Genomic DNA, 27442 nt, shown 5'->3' on the forward strand with positions numbered 1-27442 from the left:
CTTTTTTCAGCCCTTCTCTGTCTTTAAAGCAAATCTCTTTCACTCAGCTCATCTGAACACTTATTCTATTTTATGGAATGAAGTGTTGTCTGATTCTAGGATCACAATAAAGCCATTAGCCAGGCTTGGTGGCGTACACAGGTAGACCCAGCTACTGGGGGAGCTGAGGCAGGAGAATAAATAAATAAATTTATTTAAATAAATAAATAAATTTATTTAAATAAATAAATAAAACACAAGACAGTTGAGATCTTTAAAGTAAATTGGTTGTAATTTTGTCCTTTGACACACCTTTAAGTCTTGTCCCTAATAAGGGTAAATCTGTAAATTTAAGGCTCTGTAAATCTGGAATGAGAAAACATTTTACATTTCCAGGACTAAATCACATAACTTGTAAGTAACTTTGACTAAGTCTTTTTTTTTGAGACGGAGTCTTACTCTATCACCCAGGCTGGAGTGTAGTGGTACGATCTCGGCTCACTGCAACCTCTGCCTCCTGCGTTCAAGCAATTCTCCTGCCTTAGCCTCCAAAGAAGCTGGGATTACAGGCATGCGCCACCAAGCCTGGGTAATTTTTATATTTTTAATAGAGACCGGGTTTTGCATGTTGTCCAGGCTGGTCTCAAACTCCTGACCTCAAGTGATCCACCCACCTCAGCCTCCAAAGTGCTGGGATTACAGGCATGAACCACTGTGACTGGCCTAAGTTTTATGAGGGTTATTATTATTATTATGTTTTCAAACAAGGTCTCACTCTGTTGCACAGGCTGGAGTGCAGTGGCATGATCTCAGCTTACTGAGGCCTCCACATCTGAGGTTCAAACAATCCTCCCGCTTCAGCCTCCTGAGTAGCTGGGACTACTGGCATCCATCACCACATCCAGCTAATTTTTTTGAATTTTTAGTAGAGATGTGGTTTTGCCACATTGCCCAGCTAGTCTTGAACTCCTGGGCTTGAGCAATCAGCCTGCTGCAAACTCCCAAATGCTGAGATTAATGCCCAGCTGAGGATTATCTTTCAAGCTGTTTTTCTTTTTTCATATAATCTTGCTCCTTCTAAATCTTTCAAGAGGTTGACTTAATCACTACAAGGCCACTATTATTTTAGTAGAATTATTTGGTAGAAGTGTTATCTTAGTAGGAGGTCTTCTTGTTTTCTACAGAGCGTTATTTTATTTTATTTATTTTTAGAGACAAGTTCTCACTCTGTGCTCAGGCTGGAGTGTAGTGGTGAGATTATATCTCACTGTAATCTCAACCTCCTGAGCCCAAGTGATCCTCCTGCCTCAGCCTCAGGAGATGCTGGAACTATAGGTGTGTACCACCATGCCCGGCTAATTTTTAAAATTTTTGTAGGGACAGTCTTGCTATGTTGCCCAGGCTGGTCTAGAACTCCTGACCTCAAGCAATTCTCCAGCCTTGGCTCCCCAGAGTGCTGGGATTACAGGTGTGAGCCACTGCGCCCAGCCTCTACAGTATGTTTTATTATGGAACTGGAATTATCTCCCATAGAGAAGTTGTCACTTACAGAGAGAGTCCAAGGGAGCATGTGTATAGAAGCTGGCACTTGGAGAGGATAGATGCCCCTTTATCAACTAAGATGGACCCTAAGCTTATGGAAACAAAGTTACCTATTGCTCAAGGGCACGGGGCCTGGCTGGCATGGCAAATTCTAAATTCCTACAGCTCTAAACTCCCTAACAATAGGAGCTTTCAGATCCCTCTTAACTCTGATTTACAATAAAGACCACTACAGTTCTGACTGGATGAAGAACAGGCCTTACAAACATTATTTTCTGATAAGCTACTGCAGACTTTAAGCCAGTTTCAGCCACTGTCTAGAGGCCATGCACAAATTGTCTTTGTGCCCTATAGTTCTTTTGAGATAAAGAGCCAAACCCCACCTCATTTTAAAGCTAAAGCCCTGGCCCAAAGTGAACATGGGATGTATGTTACATGTATGTTTACCCATTGTGCTTGTACTCAGCCTCCCTCATAAATATTATAGCTTCCCCCCCCACCGCCACAAACCTGCTGAATCTGTATGACTCTATTGTGTGACACGGACCCTGTGAGGCATAAAACGCAAGATGTCCTTCCCCTCTTTGAAGAGAGAGCATCTTCGTCCATGCTGGAGACATCCCCTTCCTAGTTTTCAAACTGGCATCACCAATAAACCTCTCCTTTTTACTATTTAGCCATCCTGGTGGTCTTTTAGATGGCAGTAAGGAGCATAGCATTACACTGAAATGAACAATTTATAGTTAGCAAAATGCATTATTTAGAAAAGATTGTCAAGGTATTCTGAACTGAAAAGCCAAAAGAAAAAAAAGAGAAAAAAATCTAAGTCAGGATGAGTGGGAGTGAGAGTGGGGTGTTGGTGGAGTTACAGTCTAATTACTGTCAGCCCTTGGTATCAGTGCGTTCCGCATCCATGGGTCTAACCAGCCTCAGACTGAAAATACTTAAAAAACAAAACAAAAATACTAATACAACAATAAAGACAATACAAATAAACAATACAGTATAACAACTATTTATATAGCATTTACATGATATCAGGTATCATAAATAATCTAGAGATGATTTAAAGTATACAGGAGGATGTTCTTAGGTTATATGCAAATACTAGGCCATTTTGTATCAGGGACCTGAGCATTCTTGGATTTTGGTTTTGAGGGGATCCTGGAACCAATCCTCCACAGATATTGAGGGACAACTGTACTGTATGAGAAAGCGTGACCTTCACACCTAAATACCTAAACACACTTCTTCCGCTTTTTGCATCCCACAACAGCCTTATGAGAAAAAAAGTAACTTCCCTAAAGTCAAATGGGTAGTAGAGTAGAACTCAAATTTCCCCCTTGGGCCTTGGAGAACACATCGATCTTGAATGTGGTGGGAAAAAATATTAGCTATGACAATGGGTTGTGGCCCTTCACGGGGCCACAGGAGATAAGTGGTTATGATAGTACATCTATTGTATTAAAATTTCAGGGGAAGGAGGGTGGTTGGGGAAGAAGTCTAAAACGGCTCTTTAAAGGGTGCAATAATACTGAAAATGGTTGAAAAACACTGCCAATCACATTTCTTGGGCAGCACTTTTTCATCCATGGACACATAATTTCAAACATCTCCTATATGAAACGGTAACCCCGCAAGGCGTTGACCTTGCCTGCTGCCTAGACGGAGCCGATTCATCAAGACAGGGGAATTGCAGTAGAGGAGTAATTCACGTGGTGCTGGCTGTGCGGGAGACCAGAGTTTTATAATTACACAAATCAGTCTCCCTGACTGATTCGGGGAGCAGAGTTTTTAACAACTTCGTGGGTGGGGGGAAGCCAGTGAGCTGGGAGTGCTGATTAGTCAGGGATGAAATCACAGGGAGTGAGAGCTGTCTTCTTGCATTGAGTCAGTTCCTGGGTGGGGGCCACAAGATCAGATGAGCCAAGTTATTGATCTGGGTGGTGCCAGCTGATCCATTAAGTGCAGAGTCTGCAAAATATCTCAAGCACTGATCTTAGGAGCAGTTTAGGGAGGGTCAGAATCTTGTAGCCACCAGGTGCATGACTCCTAAACCATAAGTTCTTTTCTTTTTTTTTTTTTTTAGAAGGAATTTTCACGCTTGTTGCCCAGGCTGGAGGGCAGTGGTGTTATCTTGGCTCACTGCAACCTCTGCCTCCCGGGTTCAAGCGATTCTCCTGCCTCAGGCTTCCCAGTAATTGGGATTACAGGTACATGGCACCATGCCTGGCAATTTTTTTTTTTTGTATTTTTAGTAGAGACAGAGTTTCACCATGTTGGCTGGGCTCATCTAGAACTCCTGACCTCAGGTCGTCCGCCTGCCTTGGTCTCCCAAAGTGCTGGGATTACAGGCATGAGCCATTGTGCCTGGCCATAAACCATAATTTCTAATCTTGTATCTAATCTTAGTCCTACAAAGACAATCTAGTCCCTGGGCAAGAAGGAGGTCTGCTTTGGGAAAGGACTGTTATCGTCTTTGTTTTAAACTATAAGCTGTAAACTAAGTTTCTCCCAAAGTTAGTTCAGCCTACACCCAGGAATGAACAAGGACACCTTGGAGGTTAGAAGCAAGATGGAGTTGATTAAGTTAGATCTCTTTTACTGTCTCAGTCATAAATTTGCAAAGGTGGTTTCAAAATCACAAACCTCCTGGTGCACATTTAGCTACTAGCGTTTGAAGTTCTTGACAGGGCTCCCTCTGGAGTGTTGGAAATGTAGTTCTCCCACAGACAGATAGTAACCAGGCATCGAGGTTTGATTTAATTCTTTAATGAGGGAACCAGCAGGGAAACAAAAGCGCTGGTTCACAGAGCATTGGAAGGAGAGGGATTTGTGTAGTCTGTGGGAAACAGGTGTTCCATCCGATCGTCAGGTTAGACGTACGACTTTAACTTGCTAAGGTGCAGGGAAGCCACCATGGCTTTGAGGTTTGCTTTTCTACCATGTCAGAAAGTCAAAACAATGTGTCAGTTTCTGCAGGTTAACTTCTAACCTTACAGGGCTAAAAACTACTACTGGCAATTTTCTCCTGAATTGTTAGTGACAGCCTTTGGGGGAGCCCCAGGAGGATAGGGGGGCTTCTCGGGAGTGCTCCAGCACACCACAGAACAAGGGGAGATCACCACTCTACTTCCTCAAGCCTGGTGCACAGGAACTCTTTAAGAGAAATACGGATTTATGATGACCATTCTTCTGATTATTGCTGAGAAAACACCCCTGGAGTGTGGATTCTTAATTAGGGGACTTCAAATGATGATCACACTTCCAAATGGAGAATATTCTTTTTTAAAAAAATTATTTGAGATGGAGTTTTGCTCTTTCGCCCAGGCCAGAGTGCAGTGGCACGATCTTGGCTCACGGCAACCTACGCCTCCCAGGTTCAAGCGATTCTCGTGCCTCAGCTTCCTGAATAGCTGGGATTACAGGCATCCACTACCATGCCTAGCTAATTTTTGTATTTTTAGTAGAGATAGGGTTTTACCATGTTGGCCAGGCTGGACTCGAACTTCTGACCTCAGGTGATCCACCCACCTCGGCCTCCCAAAGTGCTGGGATTACAGGGATGAGCCGCCAGGCCCGGCCTCTTTCCTCTCTATTTATGTAATTTATTTATTTGTAGATATGGGAGTTTCACTGTGATGCCCAGGCTAGTCTCGAACTCTTGGCCTCAAGCAATCCTCCTGCCTTGGCCTCTCCAAGTGCTGGGTTTACAGGCATGAGCCACTTTGCCCAGCCTTTTCTTTTATTTGTATTGCCTTTGTTAATATCACAACTTAATTAATCCTTGGCATTATCTTTCTTTTATAGTAAAAGGACGTTTGTTGAGCATCTACAACGTGCCAGGTATTGGGCTAGGTATTTTCACACAGACCTATTTCATGTAACTTCGCAATGACTCTGAGAGGTAAAGAGCACGTGTATTTGTTTATATATATGATTGCTTCTGACAGAGAGGACGCTACATCCTTCCAAGCAAGAGTTTGTTGGTAGCTTGGACTGTGGTGGTGGTGGAGGTAGCAAAAGAACAGGAAGAGGTGGACTAGTGGGGAGGTAGGACCAACATAACCTGCAGATGGGGTGGGGACAGGGAGGGAGGCGGAAACCTGCGACTCACTCCCGTTTTCAGCCTACCTCCTGTTACCTGCAAAGTGGATTTCACATCCCTCATTGGAGCATCACACTGCACCAGGAAAGGCAGGTGTGGAGGTGGAGTACTTGAGTCCAGGTCCCACTGAGGCCACCAACTGCCTTTGCAGCCTGGCGACATCTCAGTTCCTGGTCTGTATTTTTTATTTTATTTTATTTATTATTATTATTTTTCGAGACGGAGTCTCACTCTGTTGACCAGGCTGGAGTGCAATGGCTCAATCTCAGCTCACTGCAACCTCCCCCTCCCGGGTTCAAGCGATTCTCCCGCCTCAGCCGCCCCAGTAGCTGGGATTACAGGCATGCGCCACCATGCCCAGCTAATTTTTGTATGTTTAGTAGAGACTGGGTTTCACCATGTTGGCCAGGCTGGTCTCGAACTCCTGACCACGTGATCTGCCCACCTCGGCCTCCCAAAGTACTGGGATTACAGGCGTGAGCCACTGCGCCTGGCCAGTTTCGGGTCTTTAAGCCCTGGGAAGGGGCTCACCTCTCAGATGCCCTGGTGGTCAATCGGGGTAGGGGTGGGGGCTCTGTGTGCTGTGGGACACCTCCCAGGGTCGGGGCTGTGTGGTCACTGCTTGGCACCTCCCTGCGCCTGGTCCTATGCCTGCGAGAAAGGCAGGAGCGGCTCCACCTCCGCAAGGTCTGCAGGGGCACAGGCACAGGGAGCACGGAGCCCACGGGGAGGCTGCAGGGGGGGCCGGCGGGGCACCAGGGAGCCAGCGCCCTGCTGGCTTTCACGTGTGCATTTGGGAGAAAGTGTCCCTTTCGATAGACACATTTCAAAAGGGCGACTGCAGCCCTGGGTCATGCGGCTTTGGAGTCCAGCTCTCTTTGGAGCAGAAGAGAAGTTGCTTCCTTCCGGGAAGGGCTCCCTCTCCTGGCAGGGCACAGGGCTTGGACTCAGTGGGGCTGGGGCGGACTTTCGCTTCCCCATGCTGTGTGCTCATACTCTGTGGGACACTTTTCTTCCCTTTTCCCACCTCCTAACCGTCCATTCCACTTATGGCGAAAGTCTACAGGCAGCCGGGACCTGCTCCCTGCTTTGGGTGGGGTCGCAGATGTGCTGGGCCCATTCAGACCTTGGGGAGAGGACTCAGCACTTCCAAGTCCCAGTTCCCCAGGGAAGGCTTGGCTCTGGTGACAGAGAGTGGGCTCCTTCTGAAGCATTCTGTTTCGTCTTTTTCAGTTGCATTCCTAACCCATGTCACGCAGACTCTTGATTAGTAAAAGCTGGCACTTAAGGGTCTCAACTATCCATTGGCAATTTAAGCAAAAATCCCAGGAGGTGGGGTGAGTGTGTCAAACGTGGGAGAAAGGTGTGGGTGGTAGAACCTGGAGAGAAGGGACAAAGACTCTCCTTTCACCAAAACTTTGTTTAGCCTTTTGACTCCTTTCTGACTAGGCCGACCTCAAGCTTCCCTTTTTGTCTTTGTAGAATCCAGTTTTAGCAAGAACCTGCTAAGTGAATTAAGCAACAATCCCCTACCCTTGGTGTCTGTCCTTATCCCTTACCCTCTATATCTTATCACCCTGGACTGCCTGCAGCAATAATCCTATCAAGACAATTTAGCCATAAATCCCCTTTCCCCGATGTTTCTTCTTACTAACTATTCATCCACATGCTTTTTGGCTATAAATCCCCACTTGTCCTTGTTAGAGTCAGGTCCAAGCTCAGTCTCTTTCCTCCACTGCAAGACCCCATTGCAGTGGTCCCTATATAACATCCTAGACAAGTGTTAAAGACACTTATCTAGGATATTATATATTAAACTTTTTTTTTTGAGATGGAGTCTTGCTCTGTCACCCAGGCTAGAGTGCAGTGGCACGATCTTGGTTCACTGCAACCTCCGCCTCCCAGGTTCAAGTGATTGTCCTGCCTCAGCCTCATGAGTAGCTGGGACTACAGGCACCTGCCACCATTCCTGGCTAATTTGTGTACTTTTAGTAGAGACGGGATTTCACCGTGTTGGCCAGGCTGGTCTGGAACTCCTGACCTCAAGTCATGCACTCGGCCTCCCAAAGTGCTGGGATTATAGGTATGAGCTGAGGTGCCCTTTCTTTCTCTCCCTTCCTTTCTTTCTTTCTTTTCTTTCTTTCTCTCTCTCTCTCTTTCTTTCTCTTTCTTTCTTTCTTTCTTTTTCTTTCTTTCTTTCTTTCTTTCTTTTCTCTCTTTCTTTCTCTCTCTCTCTTTCTTTCTCTTTCTCTCTCTCTCTCTTTCTTTCTCTTTCTCTCTCTCTCTCTTACTTTCTCTTTCCCTCTCTCTCTCTTAATTTCCCTTCCTTCCTTCCTTTTTTTTTTTTTTTTTCAGACAAAGTCTCGCTCTGTTGCCCAGGCTGGAGTGCAATGGTGCGATCTTGGCTCACTGCAACCTCTGCCTCCTGTGTTCAAGCGATTCTCCTGCCTCAGCCTCCTGAGTAACTGGGATTACAGGCACCCGCCATCATGCCTGGCTAATTTTTTGGTATTTTTGTAGAAATGGGATTTCACCATGTTGGTCAGGCTGGTCTCGAACTCCTGACCTCAGGTGATCCACCCGCCGTGGCCTCTCAAAGTGCCAGGATTACAGGTGTGAGCCACCGCACCTGGCCCAAACTTTTTCTTTCACAGTGGAAGCTGGGAGGAAGGTGAGGAGAGGTAGAGTGAAGCTGAGTGGAATTGTAGGGTAGGTTGATCTTGACCAAGGGAGCTAGGACTGCTGAGTGATACCACTTGGAGTTCTTTTGTGAACCTAGGTTCTGCGTGGCTCTCCTGTCCACTCTGATGGAGGCACCTGTGGTTCCCAGGATAGGTTATTCTTTCCAGTGGACCGTATTAGCTGTGAATGTGTTTGCACAGATCTCCAGAAGCAAATAACTTGGGAAAGAAGCCTCAGTCAGCTGCAGAGAATTTTGCTTCTTACCACCGACCTGGACTTGCAGGTAGGAAGGTGGCCTGGGGGCAAGCCCAGCTGTGGAGGAAATTGCATTACAGCTGCAGCCCGATTGCACTGATGAAAGTGCAGACCGTGGTGGATGACAGGGTCTCGCTGAAAACCAATGTTGACAGGGTGTGGCTAGTTTCTGTTTAACAGATAGTGTTGCAAATCTGTGTGCATCGATTGATTCATGCATATTTAATGTTGAATGTTATGAGTATGGAAGGGTTTCTTTTGGAAATTGGTGCATCACAGATGTTGTATCGTCCAGTCTCCTCATTTTGCTGGTGAGGAAATTGAGGCTTGGAGACAGTAGGATGATGTCTTGGAGTTTCACAGCCAGGTAGCTGCTGAGTTACTCAGAGACCTGGAACTCTTGGCCAGTACCCCTAGGAGGGAGCATGTGGCAGATTTGAGACATGAGTGAAGGGCCATGGGTGAGCCTCTTCAGCTTCCTGTGCCTCAGGTTCCCATCTTATAAAATAAAGGAGTTGTGCTAGGGTTTCATCTCTTAGACATTAGCTCTAACATTCTACGATCCTTCGTGTATACATGCTGGCTTTTCCATTTCCAATTATTCTAAACCACGATTGTTTGATTCCTTAAAATCAAATACTGCTGAGTGCTATTACTTTCATTTGCCCATCACTAAAAACTAAAGGACAATTTCTTAGTTGATTTCAAAATGATCCACTATGTAACAAGGACAAAAGTTAAAACTTGCCATAGGTCCAATTAATTATGTAAACTATCAGTTGACAAAACAGCAGCTAATGGAAATGTTTTGCCTAATAATCTCCAAGTTACCATTATGTTAAGAGCAGTAGAAAGTGTGGCACATGTGGCTCACCTAAATAGGTGTATAATATACACACCTTATATGAATGAATTAAATAGTCATAGCAAAACACAAACAATGTACATTGGAAAGTGAGCTTCAAATGCAAGGCAGTCCTCAGGCTCCCATATTAATTAGTTTTGCTTTGTCTTTTATGGCATCAGAGATTCACTATTATACATGGCATACTTTTGTAACTTAATCCAATTGCAAAGATCTCGAAAGGAGATTCTATTAGCTCCCTTGACCACCCATTTCACTATTGTAACAGTTTTGCTTATCTGGGCTGTCAGGACAACTGAGGCTCATTTGATTATCACTCTACCCATGGGTGGATACTCAGGGTTGTTCAGAACCAGGAAGGCTCATAGGAGTTGCAGAATTTATTTAGCCTCAGGTCTTTGGTGTTGCTGAATCAACCCAGATTTGTAGTAAACGCTAAGAGGCAGATTAGCACTGGGCAATTGGGAACAGAACCCCTATGGACAAGGAGCAACAGACGATACTGGTGAGATGGCAGGCATAACAGGGTTAAAGACCTAATGGAGACCCCTAACTAGGCATTCAGCTGGATCTGCATTAGCTCTGGAGGCAACCACCAGGACCACTTTGGATCTTATGAGTTTTATACCATGTGAATGTATTTCTATTAATATAAGTAAAATAATTTTAAGAAAAAGAAGGGAAGGGCATGCCCACCTGCTCTATCATGCTGTTTGTCTCTGGCAGAGGCAGGCGCTCTGGAAGGAGCTGGCAGCCTGTGATGACCCAGAGTGGCCACGTGGTGGCAGTGTTTCCCTTTATTTGGCCCAAGGCAACCCGACCTGGTTTTATGAACTTCTCGCTGCGGATTTCTAGGCTCCTCCCTCAAGGTTCAATTTATAGACCTCAAGTGAAGATGCAAAATAGGATCCTGAGTGGAAAGTAATGGCTGTAACAGATATCCTCTGGCTCCTCCCTGTCTTCTTTCCCATTAGAACATCTCCCATCTAAGAGCTGCTTAGCAGGAGGCAGGGGTCAATATCACAGAGGCCGGATCAGAGGGAGAAGCTGGGCTGCTTTAGGCCTGACACCATGTGAGGGACCTGGAGGCAAGGAGCGTGGCTGCATCCGCCAGGCATGGGTGCTCAGGGGTGCTGCGAGTCCCCCAGGCCAAGGACGGGGCATGCATTCATGGAGAGTGTTTGGCTGTCTTCTTTCCCGTGCTGGCACGTTTCCAGGGGCCCACTCTTTTCTGAGGGGTCTCTCAGGGACGGCATGGCTGTGAAAAGTGAGAGAGGAAGCTGCAGGGATGTCATCTTCGGCCAGTTACAAAGCCCTTCTGGGCCACGTTCTCCTTTGTGGGATTGGGACGTTGATCCACTTCAGAGGCTCCCAGGCCCCCAGTTCAGGGCTGTCCCAGAATCACCAGAGAAATAAATTAACAGAGATTCCGGGGCCCTGCCACTGCTCAGTCTATTCTATGGGTCTAGTTGGGAGCCCCAGAATCTATGGGTTTAATAAACCCCAGAAGAACCCAATGAAGTTTGGAATCCAATGGTTAGGGGTGCTTTTTTGGATTCCTTCCAAATGAGAAATTGTGATTGTGGAAGTGATGACTCACTGTGAAGCACACGGGCCCTGAAATCCACCCCTTCAAGCTGTTGATCTTTATATGCATTTATTTCCTCAAGATGTTGCTGGCTGTTCCCAGGCCGGTAAGCAGATGCTGTGCCCGGTAAGGCCCGTCCTTCCAGTCCAGCCTTTACCACCCATGTGGAGTGAGGGTGAGGGCTCTGAAGGTGCTTTTGACCCTAATGTCATAACCATGGGGGGTGGACACAGATGTAAACTCGAAACTCTTCTTATTATTGAAAAATGTAAATATATACAAAAGTAAAGAGAATAGTATAATGAATGCTTATTTGTCCACTACTTAGATTCAACAATTATCAAGATTTTGCCACATAGCTCTTATTCACATGCCAAGGGGGAGAAAAGAAGATTTTGCTGTAGAAAAATTATCATACTTTCATTTTTTGTCTTTGTCTTTGCTGAAATTTTTGCTTGAAAAAGGCAAATATCCAGGTTTCTAGTCATTTCCCCCTACATGGGGCATTTCTTCTGTGCCTTTATTACATGTTAATAATAACTTCTCAGGCCGGGCATGGTGGCTCATACCTGCAATCCCAGGATTTTGGGAGGCTGAGGCTGGAGGATCTCTTAAGCCCAGGAGTTCAAGACCAGCCTGGGCAACATAGCAAAACCCCATCTCAATAAAAATAAAATATTTTTAAAAATATTAAAACTGTTTTTAAAAAAAGAAAATAAATAATAACTTCTCAATATCATGTAATTCTGATCCATACTCAAATTCCTCCAGAATTAGCTCAAAAATGTCTTTTGACATTTGATTTGAGGTCTAGGCTTCTGAGGTTATCTCCTAATGTCTCCCAATACATGCATTTGCAAAGATGCATTGAAGGGGTTGTACATTTAAAACATAGCACAACTTTTTAGCCTCAAACAAACACAGAGCCCTGCAGAAAAGTGAAGTTGAGATCCTCACAGGTTCTGAGTCAGAGGGGCCTTGGAGATTATTCAGCTCACCCTTTCCTCAGTACTGGAGTCCTTTGACAGGATCAGGACTGCTGTACATTTGGTATTGAAATTGTTCTTGCAAAATTATGATGGTAAGAAATCTGAGGCCGGGCACGGTGGCTCATGCCTGTAATCCCAGCACTTGGGGAGGCTGAGGTGGGCGGATCACCTGAGGTTGGGAGTTTGAGACTAGCCTGACCAACATGGAGAAACCCCATCTCTACTAAAAATACAAAATTTGCCGGGCGTGGTGGCGCATGCCTGTAATCCCAGCTACTCAGGAGGCTGAGGCAGGAGAATTGCTTGAACCTGGGAGGCGGACGTTGTGGTGAGCTGAGATCATGCCATTGCACTCCAGCCTGGGCAACAAGAGCGAAACTCCGTCTCAAAAAAAAAAAAAAAAAAGAAACTGATACAGTTGACTCCATCTTACTTCTGATCTCCAAGCTGTCCTTGGTCATTCCTGAGCATATGCCAAGCTAACTTTGGGAAGAATTTAGTTTATAGTTTAACCTTAAAGCAGAGATGATAATATCCCTTCTACAAACTAAATCGCCTTTGTAAAACTAACAAAAGTCCACAATGTTAGGATTATGAGAGGTCTGAGTTCTGTTAAGAAGGGCATAATTTCTATAATACCTTGCTGCTCAAGGGTCATGTGGCCAGAGGTCACAAGATTTATGACTTTCCCAATTGCTCCTGTAGATAACATCACCATTGTAGAACCTAAGGTTGGTCTTTTTTTTTTTTTTATTTTTGAGGCGGAGTCACTCAGGCTGGAGTGCAATGGCTCAATCTCAGCTCATTGCAACTTCTGCCTCCTGAGTTCAAGCGATTCTCCTGCCTCAGCCTCCCGAGTAGCTGGGATTACAGGCACCTGCCACCACGACCAGCTAATTTTTGTATTTTTGGTAGACACGGGGTTTCACCATGTTGGCCAGGCTGGTCTTTAACTCTGGACCTCAGGTGATCTGCCCACTTTGGCCTCCCAAAGTGCTGAGATTACAGGTGTAAGCCACTGAACCCTGCCTGATCTTTCAAGATATCTTTCAGACTGACCCCATCTGGACTCATGACTCATGACTGAGCTGATCCTGTGGTCCCACCCAGAGGCAGATTCAGCACACAAGGACCATTTTCCACACCCCCATGATTGCATCCCCACCAATCAGCAGCACCCATTCCCAAGCCCCTGCCCATCAAATTGTCCATAAAGCTCCTAACTTCCAAGCCTTCAGGAAGACTGATATGAGTGATAACTCCAGTTCTCCTGCATGAGCTGGCCTTGTGTCAATTAAACTCTCTCTACTGCAATGCTGTGGTCTCAGTGGGTTGATTTTGTCTGTACAGCAGGCAGGAAGAACCCATCGAGTGGGTACAGCATTTACTCAGACTCTCCAGTGGCCCAGTGGAGACAGTGTAGGTTTGGAGTAGAGAGGATCGTTAGCCACCTGACCCTTGGTGAATCACTTAACTTCTCCAAGGTCAGAACACTCTAGCATTGAAAGGTAGAGTGGAGGCTCTCAACAGATTTCCATGGAACGATCCCTGCAGCTTGACACGCTTGCTGTCCACCCTGTGAGCTGATGGTGCCTGTGGCTTGCAGCACAGGGTTGGTTGGAGGCACCGTGGGAGCTACGCACGGACTTGTCCAGCAGCTGAGAGGGAGCCAAGCCACAATCATGTTCTCCCAGGCCTGCCCAGGCCAGCTCTACCAAATAATAGAATCATACAATTTATTTATTTATTTATTTATTTTTATTTTTATTTTTTTATTAAGTATTTATTGATCATTCTTGGGTGTTTCTCGGAGAGGGGGACATGGCAGGGTCATAGGATAATAGTGGAGAGAAGGTCAGGAGATAAACACATGAACAAAGGTCTCTGGTTTTCCTAGGCAGAGGTCCCTGCGGCCTTCTGCAGTGTTTGTGTCCCTGGGTACTTGAGATTAGGGAGTGGTGATGACTCTTAAAGAGCATGTTGCCTTCAAGCATCTGTTTAACAAAGCACATCTTGCACCGCCCTTAATCCATTTAACCCTGAGCTGACACAGCACATGTTTCAGATAGCAGGGGGCTGGGGGAAAGGCCATAGATCAACAGCATCCCAAGGCAGAAGAACTTCTCCTAGTCAGAACAAAATGGAGTCTCCTATGCCCACCTCTTTCTACACAGACACAGCAACAATCTGATCTCTTCTTCCTTTCCCCACACTTCCCCCCTTTCTTTTCAACATAACCGCCATCGTCCTCCTGGCCCGCTCCCGATGGTCGCTGTCTCTTCGGAGCTGTTGGGTACAGCTCCCGGACAGGGCGGCCTGGCAGAGGCACTCCTCACCTCCCAGACAGGGCGGCCAGGCAGAGGCGCTCCTCACTTCCCAGATGGGGTGGCCGGGCAGAGGCGCTGCTTACATCCCAGACGATGGGCGGCCGGGTAGAGGCGCTCCTCACTTCCCAGACGGGGCGGCCGGGCAGAGACGCTCCTCACCTCCCAGACGGGGCGGCCGGGCAGAGGCGCTCCTCACTTCCTCCCAGACGGGGTGGCAGCCAGGCAGAAGCGCTCCTCACCTCCCAGACAGGGCGGCCGGGCAGAGGCGCTCCTCACTTCCCAGATGGGGCTGCTGGGCAGAGACGCTCCTCACTTCCCAGACAGGGTGGCCGGGCAGAGGTGCTCCTCACCTCCCAGACGGGGCGGCCGGGCAGAGGCGCTCCTCACTTCCTCCCAGACGGGGTGGCAGCCAGGCAGAAGCGCTCCTCACCTCCCAGACAGGGCAGCCGGGCAGAGGCGCTCCTCACTTCCCAGACGGGGTGGCAGCCAGGCAGAGGTGCTCCTCACATCCCAGACGGGGCGGCTGGGCAGAGGTCCTCCTCACTTCCCAGATGGGGCGGACGGGCAGAGGCGCTCCTCACTTCCTCCCAGACGGGGTGGCAGCCAGTCAGAGGCGCTCTTCACTTCCCAGATGGGGCGGCCGGGCAGAGGCACTCCTCACTTCCCAGACGGGGCGGCCGGGCAGAGGCGCTCCTCACTTCCCAGACGGGGCGGCTGGGCAGAGGTGCTCCTCACATCCCAGATGGGGCGGCTGGGCAGAGGTCCTCCTCACTTCCCAGATGGGGCGGCCGGGCAGAGGCGCTCCTCACTTCCTCCCAGACGGGGCGGCAGCCAGGCAGAGGCGCTCCTCACTTCCCAGACGGGGTGGCCGGGCAGAGGCACTCCTCACTTCCTCCCAGACGGGGTGGCAGCCAGGCCGAGGTGCTCCTCACCTCCCAGACAGGGCGGCCGGGCAGAGGCGCTCCTCACATCCCAGACGGGGTGGCCGGGCAGAGGTCCTCCTCACTTCCCAGACGGGGCAGCCGGGCAGAGGTGCTCTTCACTTCCTCCCAGACGGGGCGGCAGCCAGGCAGAGGTGCTCCTCACCTCCCAGACGGGGCGGCTGGGCCGAGGCGCTCCTCACTTCCCAGATGGGGCGGCCGGGCAGAGGCCTCCTCACCTCCCAGATGGGGCGGCCGGGCAGAGGCGCTCCTCACTTCCTAGACGGGGTGGTGGCGGGGCAGAGGCTGTAATCTTAGCACTTTAGGAGGCCAAGGCAGGCGGCTGGGAGGTGGAGGCTGTAGCGAGCCGAGATCACGCCACTGTACTCCAGCCTGAGCAACACTGAGCATCGAGTGAGCGAGACTCCGACCGCAATCCCACACCCCGGGAGGCCGAGGCGGGCAGATCACTCGAGGCCAGGAGCCGGATACCAGCTCGGTCAACACGGCGAAACCCCGTCTCCACCAAAAACACAAAAACCATTCAGGCGTGGCGGCACGCGCCCGCAATCCCAGGCACTGGCAGGCCGAGGCAGGAGAATCACAGGAGCCCGAGGCAGGGAGGTTGCAGCGAGCCGAGATCACAGCAGCACAGTCCAGCCCCAGCAACAGAGGGAGACCGAAAAAAGAAGGAGAGGGAGACCGAAGAAAGAGGGAGAGGGAGGGGGAGGGGGAGGGGGAGGGAGAAGGAGAGGGAGAGGGAATCATATAATTTAATCAAACATTATGTAAATTGAGGAAATATGAATGCCATAAGAATGGAGTTGTCTCTACTTTCTCTGAAATGGTTAAATGCAATGTAAAGGCTTGAAGTTTGTGAGCTGATAAGAAACTGGCTTTTAAATTAGGAGATGATTGTAGAGGCCTGGGAAAAACGATAAAAGCCAGGTAAAAGTCTCCTCTCAGATTGTTGCATAACAGAGTTTAAGTTCTTGCTCCACTTTAAAGAAATGGAAATGGTTGGGTGCGGCGGCTCATGCCTGTAATCCCAGCACTTTGGGAGGCCACAGTGGGTGGATCACCCGAGGTCAGGAGCTCAAGACCAGCCTGGCCAACATGAGGAAACCCTGTCTCCGCTAAAAATACAAAAATTAGCTGGGTATGGTGACTGTCACCTGTAGTCCCAGCTACTCAGAAGGTTGAGGCACGAGAATCCCTTGAACCCAGGAGGCAGAGGTTGCAGTGAGCTGAGATCCTGCCACTGCACTCCAGCCTGGGGACAGAGTGAGAATCTGTCTCAAAAACAAACAAACAAACAAAAAACCCACAAACAAACAAAAAAAACTGGAAACTGGAAATCATGGTTGGAGTTTATGAAAGGAGACCACACAGACTCCAATTAGTAGGTCAATTCTCAAAGACAGGACTTGGTTCTATGTCAAGGTTGAAAAAAATGCATTCCAGCGGGTTAAGTTAAATATTTAAGGTATGTATGTATCATCTTTTATGATTCCTTATTCCTTGCCTTAACTTTTTTTTCTAATTAACCACCCATCTATGGATATGGATACAGATAGTTTTGGATGTAAGAATTCTGCATTAATAATACATGCAGGAAGAAAGAAGAAAGGAGATGATATGCATTTTCTGGTCTGGCACTATATACAGCAGGCACTTAATAAATAGAAATTCTCATTCTCGTCTTTTTTTTTTTGAAAGAGAAGGAACCATAACTTTCTAACACAGCTAATACTATTTCTGAACAGTTCTAGGTAATTGGAAAGTTCTTTTTTTTTTTTTTTTTTTTTGAGGCGGAGTCTCACTTTGTCTCCCAGGCTGGAGTGCAGGGGTGCAATCTTGGCTCACTGCAACCTCCACCTCCCAGGTTTAAGTAATTCTCCTGCCTCAGCCTCCCAAGTAGCTGGGATTATAGGCATGCGCCGCCACCCCTCCTGGCTAATTTTTGTATTTTTAGTAGAGATGGGATTTGGCCATGTTGGCCAGGCTAGTCTCGAACTCCTGACCTCAGGTGATCTGCCCGCCTTGGCCTCCCAAATTGCTGGGATTACAGGTGTGAGCCACCACACCCGGCCTGGAAAGCTCTTTTAAAGCTTCCTCGTAATTTCCATATAGTACAGTCCTAGCCTTGTATTTTGGGTGTGCCCAGAACCAAGGGCAGTTACATACACACCACACACACACACACACACACATACACACACACACATTTTTTTTGAGACAGGGTCTTCTCACTCTGTTGCCCAGACTGGAGTGCAGTGGCACAAATGCAGCTCACTGCAGCCTTGATCTTTGAGACTCAAGTGATCCTCCTGCCTCACCCTCCCTAGTAGCTGGGACTACAGGCAAGTGCTACCATGCTGGGCTAATTATTTTATTTTTAGGAGAGATGGGGTCTCACTATGTCTCAAACTCTGGGGCTCAAGTGATCCTCTCACCTTGGCCTCCCAAAGTGCTGGAATTATAGGTATGAGCCATCGTGCCCAGCCCTATACATAGCTGAAGACAACATTAAGTCATGTCCCTCCATTAATCTCTTCTCCACAGCAATTTTTAGTGTCCCTCCCTTCCTTTCTGGGCCCAAGCCCTGTGACACCCCAGATGAATGTGACATTCTACAGGCAGCACTGGAGAGCTGTCCCGCCACTTTGTCCCTATTCTGGACACCCCCTTCCAATGAAGGGATCTGCCACCGTGTAAGGATTTTTCACAGCTCTGTCAAGTGTTATTAATACAGGCCTGGCTGCCGGCCTTCCAGGCCTTTCATCAGGGACTGCCACAAAGCAGGCCTTCTCCGTCCTGAAACTGCACATTTGATTTTCTTTCAGTGTGTATGTGGGGATTTGTATGAATTATATTTTATCTTACTGGTTTCAGCCCAGTTTTCTAGTTTGAGTTCTTTTTGTTTAGATCCTGATAGAAGTTGTATTAGTCCATTTTCACACTACTGTGAAGAAATACCCAAGACTGGGTAATTTACAAAGGAAAGAGGTTTAATTGACTCACAGTTTGGCATGGCTGGGGAGGCCTCAGGAAACTTACAGTCATGGCAGAAGGGGAAGCAGACACGTCTTTCTTCTCATTGTGGCAGGAGAGAGAGAAGTGCTGGGCAAAGGGGGAAAAGCCCCTTATAAAACCATCAGATCTCATGTGAACACACTGACTATGAGAAAAACAGTGTGGGGTTAACCATGCTATTACCTCCCACTGGGTCCCTCCCATGACAGGTGGGGATTATGGGAACTACACTTCAAGATGAGATTTAGGTGGGGACACAGCCAAACCATATCACAAGTCATCTAGCATAGTGACTATTTCTCCCTGCTTGGTGTTTTGGCCAATTTGGCAAACAAGCCTTCCCAGTCTTTCTTCATGCTGGTGGTAAATAAATTGGACAGTAAAGGGCCTGAGACACAGCTGTGTGGCATGGTACAAGAGGCCTGGACTCTGTCCTCCACCCAGTTCATTTAACATTCAATTAAACAAATATTCATCAAGTTGTGCATGCCAGGCACCGTTCTAAATGCTGGCAGTATAGCAGTGGACAAAACAAACAAAAATTCTACCTTCTGTTTTTTTGTTTTTTGAGACTGAGTCTCACTCTGTAGCCCAGGCTGGAGTACAGTGATGCAATCTTGGCTCACTGCAACCTCTGCCTCCTAGGATCAAGTGATTCTCCTGCCTCAGCCTCCTGAGTAGCTGGGATTACAGGCACTCACCACCACACCCGGCTAATTTTTGTATTTTTAGTAGAGACGGGGTTTCACCATGTGGCTGGTCTTGAACTCCTGACCTCAAGTGATCCATTGGCCTTGGCCTCCCAAAGTGCTGGGATTACAGGCGTGAGTCACTGCGCCTGGCCAAATTCTACCCTTTTGGAGCTTGCATTTTAGTCGACATCATTTTAACTAAGAAGTCATGTCCCCATCATATATACCTTAATCCTTATTTGATTAAGCTCTCATTTATTCATAATGATGATTAATTATTTACCATGTGTTGAGCCCTGGTCTTCATGCATGCAGTAAGTATAAACTTATCTACAACACACCATCCACTAGATTGGCAAAAAGCTCATTATCACACTTTTGGTCCTCTCTATTTTAAGGATCATCTGTGAACCTTTTGAATCTTTTGCAGTCTAAAAGGAAATTTCTCCAAAGTTCAATTTTCAAGTAGAGAAAAAAAGCTTAGTGTTGGTCCGCAGCTCTGCAGCTGCTCATCACCGCCACTTGGGAGCGCTGATGAACACAGATTGTCCTCCATCCATCCATTGGACCCCGTGGTCTCTGCCCTATGACCCAGTCCAGAAAGTTGGGGCCTTCAAAGAAAGGCAATTCGCCACACACTCACTTAGTCCAGGGTGCTCCTCAGTGCGTTTTCTGGAGTTCTCAGTCATTCTCCTCTGGGGCCAGTCATCATAAGTGGCTCAGGGGACTTCCCCCTGGGATCCAAAGCCCTGGATCTCTTTAGTTCTGAGAATACACTGGGTGGGTAGGCAGACAGATTGAAGAGACCAGGATTAAGATGTTTTCTTTTGCATTCCTCAATATCTTTATTTTATTTTATTCCTTTTTAAAGAGGCTCACTATGATGTCCAGGTTGGTGTCGAACTCCTGGGCTCAAGAGATCCTCCTGCCCCGGTCTCCTGAGTAGCTGAGACTACAGATGCATGCCCCTGACCCCAGCTGTGTTCCTCAAAATCCAATAGACTTATTCCACTCTCTTCTTGACATAGTGTTAATTGATCCAAGTCTTCTCTTCTTTTTGGTCTCACATGACAATCTGGTTACTTCTTAAGGAAAGGGATAGGTGACAAGGTGCTACCTTGGGGGTTTCTGCTGAACACCGACTGCTCCCCATCCCTGTAGCAGAGATGGTGGAGATTAGGTGGTGAGGAAGACTTTTGAAACCTTAATGTATGAGTCGCCATGTCTCAGAGGCCACTAAGGGACTTCCTATGCATCTTTAAATATCAACGAAAAAAAGTCTTTCAGGTTTACCCCAAACTCATGCATTATCTCATTTAACTCCCAGAATACCCCTGCAAGGCAGCATCATTTTAGCCATTTCACAGATGAGGCAACAGATTCAGAAGTGATAGGAACTCACCGTGAGTTTGGAAGCTGGGTGAGTTGGGCTTTGAAGTCTTACTTGGTCCACCACCCGTGCTCCTCTATCTTGCTCACAGGCTCTTACCCTCTGTACCAACCTGTACCTCCATGCACCATTGTTCAAGCATCAGAGAGGACTTCCAGAGAGCTTGGAGGCTCAACAGTTTCTCAATAGGCTGTCGGAACTGAGAACTTTAGAAATGACTTGCCTGGCCAGGCATGATGGCTCAGGCTTTGAATCCCAGCACTTTGGGAGGCTGAGGCGGGTGGATCACTTGAGGCCAGAGTTCAAGAGTTCGGGAGTTCTCAAGAGTTTGAGACCAGCCTGGACAACATGATGAAATCCCGTCTCTACTAAAAATACAAAAATTACCTGGGTGTGGCAGTGCACGCCTGTAGTCCCATCTACTTGGGAGAAGCATAGAATTGCTTGAGCCTGGGAGGTGGAGGTTGCATTGAGCTGAGATCATGCCACTGCACACCAGCCTGGGCAACAGAGTAAGACTGCCTCCAAAAAAAAAAAAAAAGATTTGCCTTCATGAGGAACCGCTGATTTGATTCCTGAAGTAGTACAACTCATTAATCTAATGTATATAATGGGAATAGAAGAATTGTATTACACTAGAACTAAAAGAGACATCAGTGATCGTGTAGCTCAGCTTGTTGTTTTTACAGAGTTGAATACTGAGGATCAGGGAGCTTAAATGACAACTAGGCAGTAAAAGAACTCATGGAGTAAACTGGTCTTCTCATTCCCAATTTAGAACTTATTTTAAACTGGTGTTTGATGAGTTTTGCGTTAGAGGTCTTTGTTATTCTAGAAAAGTGAAAATTACTGAAGTGTTAAAATACAAAGCTCCTTTCTTTCCTTCATTTCTTTTTTTTTTTTTTTTTTTTTGGCAGAGTTTCACTCTTGCCCAGGCTGGAGTGCAATGGTGCGATCTTGGCTCACCGCAACCTCTGCCTCCTGGGTTCAAGCGATTCTCCTGCCTCAGCCTCCTGAGTAGCTGGGATTACAGGTGTGTGCCACCATGCCTGGCTAATTTTGTATTTTTAGTAGAGATGGGGTTTCTCCATGTTGGTCAGGCTGGTCTCGAACTCCCAATCTCAGGCGATCCACCCTCCTCGTCCTCCCAAAGTGCTGGGATTACAGGCGTGAGCCAATGGGCCTGGCCCTATAAAACACTTTCAACCTTTGTCAAGACAGAGCAACAGGTTTATTTTTATGCTATTAGCATTATAAAGCTGGGAAAAATACATGAACATGTATTGTTAGGCATTGGACAGTAGACATCACAGGACTGCAATTCTTGAAAGAAAGCACACAAAGTGAGGTCCATTTTCATGCTGCCTTTTTTTTTTGAGATGGAGTCTCCTTCTGTTGCCCAGGCTGGAGTGCAATGGTGTGATCTCAGCTCACTGCAACCTCTGCTTCCCAGTTTCAAGCAATTCTCCTGCCTCAGCCTCCTGAGTAGCTGGGATTACAGGTGCACATCACCATGCCCAGCTAATTTTTAGTAGAGATGAGATTTCACCATGTTGACCATGGTTGGTCAGGGTGGTCTCGAACTCTTGACCTCAGGTGATCCACCCACCTTGGCCTCCAAAAACACTGGGATTACAGACATGAGCCACCATGCCTGGCCTGTATTTTGTTTTTTTGAGACAGGGTCTTGCTCTGTCACCCAGTCTGTAGTGCAGTGGTGCGATCATGGCTCACTGAAGCCTCGACTTCCTGGACTTAAGTGATCCTCCTACCTCAGCCTCCTGAGTAGCTGAGACTGCAGACATGTGCCACCATGACCGGCTAATTTTTTCTTTTTTGTAAGGATGGGATCTCACCATGTTGCCTCAGCCTCTCAAAGTGCTGGGATTACAGGCATGAGCCACCATGCCTAACCAATACTGACTTTTTGCTTGTTTGCTTGAGGCATTTTCCAAACTGTAGGGAAATGGAGCCCAACCAGATAGTTGAAGTCTTGCCTGGTGGAGAAAATGAAGACAGAAAGTGAGAGTAGCTAAGACTGCTTGAACTTGCAGGTTTGATACCAGAGAGAAGGCAATTGAAGAGAAACAATCAGAAATCTGTATAGGAGCTTCCTTCAGGTCCTTGGCAAGATCTTTAGTTGCATATTTACTGACTGAGACTCTGCAAAGTCTAACTGAGAACAGCTTCTAGGGGACTGAGAGGTAAACAGTGATTTTAGAAGTTTGATCTGTTAGGGAGATGTTGGAGTTCTGATTCAACTAAAGTAGAGTGGAACATTTATTTGAGACCCAAAACAACACTCACCTTAGGGGAAATCACTATGTCCTAGGAATAAGGGACATGCTGTAGGGCTGAGAGCAAAGATGAAATAGACCTGCCTTAAGAAAGCCAAATCCCAAGGCTTGACAGGATCAATATGACATGTTAGTAATTTAACTGCTTATCAGAAAAAATCACAGTTTTTAGAGAAAAACAAAATCAAGAGTCTCTACAACATATCATTCAAAATGTTCAGTGTATGTCTTTGTTCATTTGTTCTGCTATAACAAAATACCCAAGACTAGGTAATTTATAAAAACCAGAAATTTATTTTCTCACATTTCTAGAAGCTGGGACGGCCAAGATCAAGGCAATGGCAGATTTGGTGTCTGCCGAGATCCCATTCTTCATGCTGTGCCTCCTTGCTGTGTCCTCACATAGCAGCAGATGGAAGGGCAAAAAAGGAACTGGGGGCTGGGTGTAGTGGCTCATGCTTGTAATCCCAGCACTTTGGGAAGCTGAGGCAGGCAGATCACTTGAGGTCAGGAGTTCAAGACTAGTCTGGCCAACATGGTGAAACCCTGTCTTTACTAAAAATACAAAAATTAGCTGGGCGTGGTGGCGGGCACCTGCAATTCCAGCTACTGGGGATGCTGAAGAAGGAGAATCCGTTGAACCTGGGGGCGGAGGTTGTAGCACTGCACTCCAACCTGGGCAACAGAGTGAGATTGTCTCAATTTAAAAAAAAAATATGTCTAAGAGTTTTCTTTGTTTTTTTTTTTTAGAAAGATTAATTGCTGGCCAGGTGTGGTGGCTTAAGCCTGTAATCTTGAGAGGTGACAGCAGCCCTCGCTCGCTCTCCGCGCCTCCTCTGCCTGGGCGCCCACTCTGGTGGCGCTTGAGGAGCCCTTCAGCCCTCTGCTGCACTGTGGGAGCCCTTTCCTGGGATGGCCAAGGCCAGAGCCGGCTCCCTCAGCTTGCGGGGAGGTGTGGAGGGAGAGGCACGGGCAGGAACCCGGGCTCTGTGCGGCACTTGCGGGCCAGCTAGAGTTTCAGGTGGGCGTGGGCTTGGTGGGCCCGACAGTCAGAGCCGCCGGCCAGCCCCGCTGGCCCCGGCAGTGAGGGGCTTCGCACCCGGGCCAGCAGCTGCGGAGGGTGCGCAGGGTCCCCTAGCAGTGCCTGCCCACCAGCACTGTGCTCAATTTCTCACTGGGCCTTAGCTGCCTCCCCACCAGCCGGCTGGGGACCTGCAGCCCGCCATGCCTGAGCCTGCCCCCACCCCCGCGGTGGGCTCCTCTGCCACCAGAGTCTCCCTGATGAGCACCGCCTCCTGCTCCAGGGCACCCAGTCCCATCTACCACCCAAGAGCTGAGGAGTGCGGGTGCAAAGCACAGGACTGGCAAGCAGCTCTACCTGCCGCCCCCGTGTGGGGTCCACTGGGTGAAGCCAGCTGGGCTCCTGAGTCTAGCGGGGATTTGGAGAACCTCTATGTCTAGCTAAGGGATTGTGAATACACCAATCAGCACTCTGTGTCTAGCTCAAGGTTTGTAAATGCACCAATCCGCACCCTGTGTCTAGCTTAAGGTTTGTAAATGCACCAATCAGTGCTCTGTGTCTACCTGATCTGGTGGGGACTTGGAGAATCTTTATGTCTAGCTAAGGGATTATAAATGCACCAATCAGTACCCTGTCAAAATGGACCAATCATCTCTCTGTAAAACAGACCAATCGGCTCTCTGTAAAATGGACCAATCAGCAGGCTGTGGGTAGGACCAGATAAGAGAATAAAAGCAGGCTGCCCCAGCCAGCAGCTGCAACTGGTTGGAGTCCTGTTCTGCATAGTGGGAGTTTCGTTGTTTTGCTCTTTGTAGTAAATCTTGCTGCTGCTCACTCTTTGGGTCCACACTGCCTTTATGAGCTGTAACAGTCACCACGAAGGTCTGCGGCTTCACTCCTGAAGCCAGCGAGACCACGAACCCACACTGAAGGAAGGAAACTCAACACTTCCGAACATCAGAAGGAACAAACTCCAGACACGTCCGCCTTTAAGAACTGTAACACTCACTGCGAGGGTCGGCAGCTCCATTCTTGAAGTCAGTGAGACCAAGAACCCACCAATTCCGGACACAATCTCAGCACTGTCAGAGACTGAGGTGGGTGAATCATTTGAGGTCAGGAATTCGAGACCAGCCAGGCCAACATGGTGAAACCTCGTCTCTACTAAAAATACAAAAATTAGTCTGGGGTGGGGGTGTAGGCCTGTAATTCCAGCTACTCGAGAGGCTGAGGCAGGAGAATCGCTTGAACCAGAGGGGCAGAGGTTGCAGTGAGCCGAGATCGCACCACTGCACTCCAACCTGGGTGGCAAGAGGGAGACTCTGTCTCAAAAAAAAAAAAAAAAAATTTATAGCCATGTGGTCGGGGTGGTGTTTTTCTTCTTCTTTTTTTTTTTTTAGAAGGGTTTTTAGCTGGTTTGAGGTAGCTCACATCTGTAATCCTAGCATTTTGGGAGGCTGAGGTGGGTGGATGGCCTGTGCTCAGGAATTTGAGACCAGCCTGGGCAACATGGTGAGAACTTGTCTCCACTAAAAATACAAAAATTAGCTGGGCGCCGTGACACATGCCTGCAGTTCTAGCTACTTAGGGAAGCGGAGGCAGGAAGATCACTTGAGCTGGGGAGACAGAGGCTATAGTGAGCCAAGATTGTGCCACTGTACTCCAGCCTGGGTGACAGTGCCAGACCCTGTCTTAAAAAAATAAATACAATAAATAAAAACGGGATTTTGTGAGATTGTGAGATTGTGATGGGTGGTAAGGCAGTGCAAAACAGAATATTATGTGCATTTGGGAGAATAGCCTTGATTTTGCTGAAAATCTGGATGACTGATAATGAAATAGGAAGGAACAGCAATATTTGAGCAAAAAATCTTCAGAAGAAATATCTTCTTTTTGATTCGTAAGAATTTATAAGCGTTTTTCATAGACAACTTCGACTTGTGTTGAATGTTCAACTAACGTTTCAAACCAGAAGGACAGAGTGAAAAAAATTTTTTTTTTAAAGAAAGATAGCCGGGCGTGGTTTCAGACACACCTGTTATCCCAGCAGTTTGGGAGGCTGAGGCAGGCAGATCACCTGAGGTCAGCAGTTCGAGAACAGCCAGGCCAACATGGCAAAACCCTGTTTCTAGTAAGAATACAAAAATTAGCCAGGCCTGGTGGCACGCACCTGTAATCCCAGCTACTCGAGACTGAGGCCAGAGAATCGCTTGAACCTGCGAGGCGGAGATGGCAGTGAGCCAAGATCGTGCGATTGCACTCCATCCTGGTCAACAGAGTGAGACTCTGTCTTAAATAATAATAATAATTTGATTATTATTACCTATCAAACCTGAGTTTTAAACCTTTTGATTGTGTAAGAAACCTGAAGAGGCATGAAAAAAAATGTTTCATAGTTCTCTGTTTTCAGATATAGTGTGTTGATTAGTTGGCATTTTTAGTAAAAATGGTCCATAATACAGATTTTGCCTTTCCCTAAAAAATAAAGTTGCTTTCTAATCAGAAAGGAAGCAGAAAATTTCTGTTGGAAAGCTTTTTATTCTGATTGCTATTGGAGTCGTGGAGATTTACTGTTCTTGGAATAAGCACATTTACCCAATGAGGGAATAAAATCAACATTATTAATTATTTCAAGACAGAAAACATCCTGAATCATGAAAACTCTTAATTCATGGGTCTTAATCTTTCTCCTGGTTTCTAAGGGCTGATAGCTCATCCTGCAGAATGATGCCCCTGTGCCTTTGGAATGCTCCATAATTAATTAATAATGTATGCCTGGTGAGGTGATAGGCAGAGCAGGGGTGAGCGTTTATCCCATGCTGGGATTGCTTTGGTGGCTTAAATAGTCAGGGAGGTTTTTTGCTGGAAAGCTCCTTGGAGTGGGAAGGCCCAGATGCCGAAGGGCAGAGGCTCAAAGTGGTGGTCACAGGTGGGTGGCTGCTTTTGTCTCGGGGTCTTCAGTGTGACAGGGTCTCTCACAAGTGGATCAGATGGAATTTCATAGCCTCTGACTATTCTTTGGATTGTGTGGAATCAGAAACATTTCATAATTTGAGTCCTTGAGAACAGGCCTTTATTTGGGCACAGAAAAATTAGCATGCAGTTGAGAAATAGATTTGAAACACATGAGCGGGACTGCTTCGCTTTGCTTTTCTTCTGGTTCTTGGGCCGCTTCCATTTTAGTTTCAGTAAATGAGGAATTTCTTAATGAGTTATGTGGTATTTACTGAAGGTTGTAATTCTGGCAAATGCTAAATAGAAAGTTGTTTTTTTTTTTTCCTCCTCCTCTGCCTTCCCTGATCCATAGTCTTATTTGGAGAGTTCTCAAATTGTTTGCCAAAACCAGTGACATAACTGGCTCCTTCCGACAGGCACCTGCCAAACCTGCACAGATTGCTACAGCAGCCAGTTCGCTCTGTCTGGAGGCTTCAGAGGAACACGAGCTTCTCTGATGGAAGAGCCTTGTTCTCGAAGGGAGTGAAGCCTAGGTGAGCTAGGTCATTTGGCCTAACTTCTTATCTATAGCAGACTAGTACCTTGATATGTGAGTAGAGAGTAATCTTTCTAAAATACAAAAATGGCTTCATTGTTTTATTAAAAATTATAATGCTCACTGAAAAATGTTCTGCAAATATAACAATGAAGAAGAAAGTAAAACACAAAAAAAACAAGCACCCCGCTCCCAATTTCACCATCTCTGTGCAGGGTTCTGCAAGGTTTTGCTGTACATGTAGAGGTCATAAAATATTTT

At 47.1% G+C, this 27442-nt stretch overlaps 1 long non-coding RNA gene across 1 annotated transcript in view; it reads left to right on the plus strand.

Moving 5' to 3' along the window:
• The first annotated feature begins 24484 nt into the window (after nucleotides 1–24484).
• LOC129044090 (uncharacterized) overlaps nucleotides 24485–27442 on the plus strand; it is a 137912-nt gene continuing 134954 nt past the window's right edge. The window contains exons 1-2 of the long non-coding RNA XR_008504604.1: nucleotides 24485–24788; nucleotides 27063–27179. This is a non-coding gene — a long non-coding RNA (uncharacterized LOC129044090). The remainder of the gene's footprint in view (nucleotides 24789–27062; nucleotides 27180–27442) is intronic.

The sequence above is a fragment of the Pongo pygmaeus genome, chromosome 13 (genome assembly GCF_028885625.2).
Source record: "Pongo pygmaeus isolate AG05252 chromosome 13, NHGRI_mPonPyg2-v2.0_pri, whole genome shotgun sequence".
In the NCBI taxonomy this organism is placed as follows: domain Eukaryota; kingdom Metazoa; phylum Chordata; class Mammalia; order Primates; family Hominidae; genus Pongo; species Pongo pygmaeus.